Genomic DNA, 7735 nt, shown 5'->3' with positions numbered 1-7735 from the left:
TTTCACTGACCTTATCAGACCCAAAAGCTACAACTCTTGTTGCATAGGTCCTGCTTTACCTTGGTCTTAACCATCCAGGAGAAAAGTATAAAAATGAAGTATAAGAAGTAAAGCCATGCTGTTATGTTGAGCTGTAGGGGACCCAGGTCAAAAATTTCTGACTTTGCCAGTGAACTGGAAGACCCAATACTATTATGGACTACTGAACTCTTTTAGAATATTTTGCTGAGTTTACACATCTATAATATTTAAATGATGGATCTTAACCAAAAAAAGGGGGGGATAAAATGAATTTCCATTTTGTATCTGTGTATTCAAAGTGGTTAGGATAGATATATAGTTACATTCTCTTAATAAATAGAGTGATTTGTTCTAATGGTGTTTGTAGATAGGATATCATGTCCGCATCTTTTACAGCAGTTAACCACTGGGAGGAATTTATGCAATGTGTTAATTATTGAAACTGTCCTACCAATTTGGTTTGAAACTTTCTCATTGCTATTTGTTTCTCAATAAAATCATGGGGGAAAAAATGCTGTCTTACTCCATGTATAACATTCTTGAAATAGAAGAATCCAGCAGGTGGAGGAAATGAAGAGTGGTTGCAGGAGTTAGGGGTAGGGAGCAGGTGATAGATGTGGCTGTGGAAGAGCCTTGCTGAGACCAGACTGACTGCGACCGCGAGTGTGGCCTGGTTCCCCAGAAGGGAGCGCGTGTGCAAAGTCAGTGGCATACATCATAGCTGGTGCCTAGATTTGCGCTACACACAAACTTCTCATATATTATTTTGTGAGTTCCTATAAATCTATAATGATTTCCTAATAAAGTAAAAGAAGAAAGAAAACATTTTATATCTTCAGGTTCCACTGATAATAGTCACATTCTAATTAATGAATGATATTTAGGTTTCACTTTGTTGTATAAAATTTATGAATTCAAATAGGTTAGTAAATGAAGGAAAAATATATGGTAAATGACAAGCCTGTGTTTACTTTTGCCCATAAATTAATGAGCATAGTGAAATCTGGGATATAGATATATGAAGATACTTCAAATGATACTTTCTTTACCACTTCAGCAAAATTAGAAAAATCAGCTTGAGAATCTTTACCTTTAATCTGTTTCAAGTAGAAATTAAAAGCTACTCAACATGGGCTCTCTCTCCTTCCTTTTCTCTCCCTCTTCTTCCGTCTGCCATCCCAACGTGCACACACCCCACACCATTGTTTGTACACACATGCACATGTATCTGTACATAAAAGTCTAAACACACGAAGCTACTCTTGGAAGCTAGATCATTATTAAATTACCTTCCAAAGTGAAATCTGCAATAAGTTTGAGCATTTGTTGTTTCCAAAATATTCAAAGAAGGAAAGGGGGCTGTTGCAGCCTTAGGGAAGGGACCAGAAATGAGGTTTCAGGAGCTGCTGCTTCAGTGGTGCACAACCCCCCCAATGCTGCTTGGCCCCTCTGCCCAGCCAGCGCTTTGGCTTGCAGGAACCATTTGACTGTCTGGAGCCACTCACTAAATGTCCTGTCCACTAGCCCATGGGGTGCTCAGGCAACAGACTTGCTATTGAAAAAAAGAATTGTCCATCAGTGTCCAAGTCCTTCTTGCTCAGTCTTGGCATTTCGGCATTGCCAGCCAAGGCACTGCAGGGAACGTTGCAGAGGGCATTTCCATCCTGGCGTTGCTCCAACCCCATCACCTCAGCAGTGGGAGCCATTGCTCTGACTTGGCCAAGGCAGGAAATAGGAGGGAAGAAAAGACAACACCTTCTCTCCACATGTAAATTAGCAAATTGCCATCAGATTATCTAATTTTCCTCCTGGCTGCTCTCACACCTGTGTGCCATCAGTGTTTTGAGGAAAGATGTCAATGCAGGAGTGTAAATTGTTTTATATTCCACCTAGATCTCTAGTTTAAGTGTGTGGGTGTTTATGATAGAGGAGATGTCTTTCTAATTTCCCACAATAGACTTAAGACCAGTAGCGAATCTCTTTAAAGCCTCCATTAATGATTTGATAACAATGGCTCTTGCTGGAAGAGAAAACTCCAATCTTGAGGTTTATTTCATAGTATCATAGAGATTCCAATTCTAAGTATGTTCCATGGTTGTGTGCCCCTCCGTGTGGTTTAGTCTTCTCAGAAAGGATAAGCCTTCTTAGTTATAACTATGGGAACTTTCTTATTTCCTTTAAGACCAAACCAAGAGGATCTACTTCCTCTTGCCTGTTCTGTACATCATCTAAGGTCTAGTCTGGGAAGAGCAGGAGTTTTAAAGTTTGGGCCAGCCTTTAAACCCAGCGCTGGTTCTTGCCAGATCATTCTTACTGCTTTTTACTTAGGTATATTATTTATTCTGTCTGAATCTCAGCTTACCCAATTGTGCATTTTAGATGAAGCCATTACTAAAATGCCATTAAGCAAAACATAAAAATGAATAGGACATGTTCTACAGGGCAGTTTGGTATAAATGGTTTAATAGAAGCTGTAGTTGGATGTGAGGATGGTAGGAGTTGAGGAATGGGGGGGGATGTACATATTTAACAAGGAGACAAGACAAATTACTGTAAAACAATATATAATTAATTTGATAAGTATAATTAAGTGTTGTAATTGCTGGAAGAACTTAAAGAATAAGAGCGAGGGTGACGTGGCTGTGCACATATTCATGAGCTGAGACATGATCCGGGACTGGAGGGCATAAGGACTGGGCAGGGGTGGTAAGGAGGTTGTGTAAGCAGTGGTGTCTGACAGAAGCTGTCTGAGGGTCTCGGACATGCTCAGAGGGCAGCAGGAAACAAGCAGGAAAGGGGAGGTGGCGCCACAGTATCAATCATCTTCGTGGTCTTAGGGTGATTATGGTTGATTAAAAAGGAAATAGGCAGGCAGAAATTCCAGGCAACCATATAACATCATGAAAGTAGCACTTGCTGAAAATTAAGAGAACATGGGGCAAAGGCAAGGATCTCTAACTGGTTGTTAGAATAAATAGCATAGTGCAACCACATTTCTAAGGCACATAAGACTAAAGAGGCTGCCAGTTCCACGCCTGAGTGTAAGAAGAGTGTGCAGAGCACTGGAGAGAAGGCAGATGACCATTGCCTTCTGGGCACATTGACCTTGAGGTCACAGGAAAATTTAAAAACAAAACTGGTTGTCATGCTTTTGAAGGTAAGATGGCAATTATTCAGAGGCATTAGCAGTTATTGGGAGGGAAGCCTTTTATGGTTAAAAAGAAATAACGAGGTGGTAAATTTTGGGAAATCAGCAAGGGAATTTAAAAAAAAAAAAAAAGGAATACAAAAAAAACAGCTCTGTAGAGGGAAGGCCACATTGAGTACAGGGAAAGAATAAGGAAAGATCAGCAAACAAAGCCAAAGCGGGCTTTCTTCCAGGAGGTTTTATGAGGGCCAAGGCCTGCATGGAGCCCAGTACCGTGAGCCTTAGCATTTGCACCTTGTTTTGAGGCCCCTCAGCCTTCTCAACAGTAAGGCTGAAGCTCAGTGAGTCTGGAAAAGTACATCATATAGAAATGCTCCTACATAACTGGGAACAAGTTTTGAAGGATACGGTAGTGAATATGTTGTGCCTTGTGAGCTTTTTGGTTTGTCTAGTCTATTGTTACATCCAGCTTTCTTGTTGTAGCCCCAAAATGGTAATGAATGGTGTACAAATGAAAATGCATTTGATAATGTTTCAGTAGAACTTTATAAAAGCAGGTGATGGGCCAAATGTGTGCACTAGCCCTTATTTGTTGGTGCTTGTTTTAGAATATAAAGGAGTATAACCCCTCATTATACTCCAAAGATACAGGGAAGGCTCTACATCCAGTTTTTCTGGGTTCTGTTTCCTTTGTTTCCAATATCGGACTTTGATGCATGCTTTCTTATAGGAAGCAAGCATTTGGCATGTATCTGAAAAGCCTTGAGACCAAAGGAAGGTCAGAACTTAGCTGAGGTATGGTCGCTGTGGATATAATGAAATGTAAACTATTCTACTCCCAACCACAGTACACCACTTTGTAGCTTTCATTTACAGAATATACAATGACAGGGCATTGAAATGCTGATGTACCATTCTAGTGGCAACTCTTAAATGAAAACAGACAAATATGTTCCGTCTGCTTATGTAACAATTACCATAATGGGAATGGAAAATAGTACAAATTCCTCAGAGTTCTCATTAGTTTAGAATGCCATTTTGGACCCTCCAGGTCAATGTCTCAGGAATTCTTTGTGTTGGTCACAAGTCAATTATCTTCCACTGGCAACTGAGAGACCCTGAAAGACCTTGAATTCCTTTGGTTCCCAGGAAGGCAGTCCCTGACAGGAGGGCTTCAATCACATCTTAGCTTCGCTGTGAACCTGCCACTGACTGCGCTGGGGGTGCGCCTGTGCAGGCATGAGGGCAAGTTAATGAAGAAGGCTGTAGGCCACATACTGCTGCATCTTACGCACACGAGGAAACTGACTTTTCAAGAAAATGACCCCTCCTAATACTCAAAAAGCAACTATTACAGCACAGTAATGATGTCTTTGATGAATCAGTAGGACAATTAGTAACATTTTTTCTAAGTTTTTTTTTTTTTTTTCTGAATCCCTTTGTCATACACAGAGGCAATAACATAATCAAAAGTGCAAGGATTTTGAAACCTGCAAACAGGGATCAGGTAATAACTGCCAGTTTCTATATCAGATGCTTGGAGCAATTTGCTAAAATTTTCTGAGCCTCTTTTGCATTTGTAAAATAACGCTAGCCATCTTGACATCACAGAGCTGTTGAAATAATTAAATGAGTTAATAGAGAGCATTTAATGATTATTAGACTAATAAAATGCTTATTCTCATCAGCATGCATTAGTACTTTTACTATGTGACAGACACTGTCCTAGGCTCAGGGGAAGCATAGATAAAAAGATATAAAATAAACTCTGCCCTTAACAAACTTTTTAGCTAGCAGTGTTAGTCAGGAACCAAGTATAGGATATATCAATAATACTGTAGCTATTTTAAGCAGAAAATATTTAACATAGGAAATTAGATGCCTACAAAACTATGAGACAGGCTAAAGGAAGGTAAGGCTCCCTGGAGAAATTTTAGAAAGGACATCTGAACAAGACCACACATCTGGCCTTGTGAGGTAGCAACTCCTTCTGACTCAATAAGGGAGGTAGAAATTCAGGCAAATAACAGGGAAATTGTAGTCAAGTGCACACAGTCTTCCATGTGATTCAGGGATCAGGAAACCATCATTGCAACTGCCTCCGGACGAGATGGAGATGTCAGAGTTCCAGTCAATGTCTGCACAGCTTTGCCCTGTAGAGTCCACCTCACTCCTCTATCCAAATCTCATGAAAATATCTCATTGGCTCAACCTAAAATCTAGCTGTAAGAGAGTCTTTACAAAGTAGTTCTTTGCCTTTAGAGTTTCTTCAGTACAGTGAGCACTCTACTGTCAGAATGGAATACATACTGAGGAGCATTTACCTATCAGTGTAGAGAAATAAGCCAGTGATATTAGGCTGAGGCATGTGGGAAACAAAGAGACAATACAAAGTAAGCGGAGTGCCCAAAGGAGGGATTGATTACTTTGATTGCAGCAGTTGTACCTGGGGTAGAAGGATAAGGGGAGGCTAAAAAGGTACACAGAGCAAAGCAAAGTATTCCAGCCGATGGGGCCAATTGTGCAACGTGCTGGTGCTTCATTCCTGCACGCAGCAGCAGATATCTTGGATATGAATTCAACTTCATAAATTGTAAAATATTTAAAGATTTTCTTTCCTCCAATAATTATTTTTTAATTGCCTTTAGTGATGCCTGCCAAGTCAGTGAGTTTCTCCAGGGCAAGGAGCAAGTTTCTTCCATAGATAGGAAATGGACTAAGAGATAAATAAGGGGAGAGAGAGGAAAAGGGAAGAGAGAAAGAATGGAGATAACGTTATGTGCATGTGCCAGCTCCCTACAATGAATGCAATCTTTCTATAAACTTCAAACTGATACTAATAAATGTTCTTAAAATTAATAAACAGATCTACCAAGAAGCACCTAGTAGTGTTTCTGTAATAACAATGGGATTAAGTCCTTACCTTGAGCATAAATCATAAAGAGGTAAGACAGGAAATACAGGACTAATGTAACCAGAGATCCAGAAGCTAAACGATATGAGATACTTTTAAGAACTTTTAAGAGAAGGAATGAGATCCTAAAGCAAAGAGAAAAATCAAAAAGGCCCCATCTGGGGCCGGGGAGATTGCTCAGTGGAATAAGCATTTCTCTGGCAAGCGCAAGGGCCTGAGTTCAATCCCCGGTTCCAGAAAAAAAAAAAAAAAAAGCCCCATCATTTGGAAACATAAGATAACCATGGATTGTAATTTGATCATGAATACAGTTTGGCTTTTTCACTTTCTGGCTAGAGAGACAATATTTGCATCTGAGGTTGCAAAAAATAACTTGATAATCTGGAAGGAGCTTCTCCTGGAAGTTTTTATGTCACCTGCAATCTGGGTTGATTCTAGCAGCTGCTCTTTGAATTATATTGACAATTTTCCAGAAGCCAGATCCATAACCAAAAGGAGTTTAGGAATAGCTATGCAGCGGTCTGATAAACAGGATGCAGAGGAAAATGAGGCAGGGCTGGAGCCGTGTTCACCTCGTGCTTTTAGCTACCACAAAAGCTTGTAGCTGTTGCAGTCCCCCATGAGAAAAGGTCTGAACTCAGCTGGGATGAGATAGTAGAGTGAAATGCATTTTTTCAAATACATGCCCGAAAAATAAGTGACATGGCCTTTTCAACATCTCTATTTTCAGGACTTTTGCTCGCACCTTTAAGTGTGGAAGTCATCTGCGATGGCCCCAAGCTGAGTAGGAATCATCAGCATTCTCTGAATCCTATTCCTCACTTCATTCCTGTGTAAAATGAGGATGAAAATGTGCCTTGGATCTAACATACTTGTAAGAGGAATGAAAATATTTACATAAAGCACCCAGCATGGCACCTTAAATATACAGAGTGCCAATGTTGTCATGGTCACTGTCATCCCCACCATCACCACAGGTGTAGGGCCAAGTGAAGGAGTGGAAAGAACAAAGCTTCAGAGGTGTGTAATCTGAATCTGTTGATTTTTGGCAAGCAACAGATGGAAAGATTTGGAGAACTCAATGAGAAACTATTGAGGTTGCAAAGTTAGGGATCGGCTGCAGGAAAAGAAAGAAAGCCTCATCTTACTTTCAGAGGAAGGGCACCAACTATCAACAGTCCCTAGACCTGTGCCCCTTCATGCAGAATGGAACAGTCACAGGAACTTTGAAGGGATAGTAATGTAGAAAAAGCAGGCAGCAAGAGATGTGATCTGTGGCTACGGGGTCATCCTTCACCTCCTCATGAAGGAGACTGGGAAGACAAAAGCCCTGACCTCGCTCTTGGTCCTTCTGTCTTCTCCCAGCACTTCTCACTGGCAAAGCACAGCCCAAGCAGAAGCAGAGTCCTGATGCTTTCCATACGTGGCAATATCTCAGGGCAGAGCCTGACAGAGAAGGTGCAGAATGAAACTAGAGTGTGAAAAGGAGGTATCAGTACTTACTTCCCAAGGTTTTAGTGCTACTGTGTGATGTCAGGCAAGATACTTAACTTTTGGTCTCACAATGTTCACTGTAGAACCAAAGTAACAGTTACGCTATGCAGATTCTTTCTAAGCATAGAGCAGGGGATGTCTAGATAGCACCTGCCAGA

Source organism: Octodon degus, unplaced genomic scaffold (assembly GCF_000260255.1).
Source record: "Octodon degus isolate 3935 unplaced genomic scaffold, OctDeg1.0 scaffold00179, whole genome shotgun sequence".
NCBI lineage: Eukaryota > Metazoa > Chordata > Mammalia > Rodentia > Octodontidae > Octodon > Octodon degus.
The sequence above is the reverse complement of the archived record's forward strand: the minus strand, read 5'-3'. Positions refer to the sequence as shown.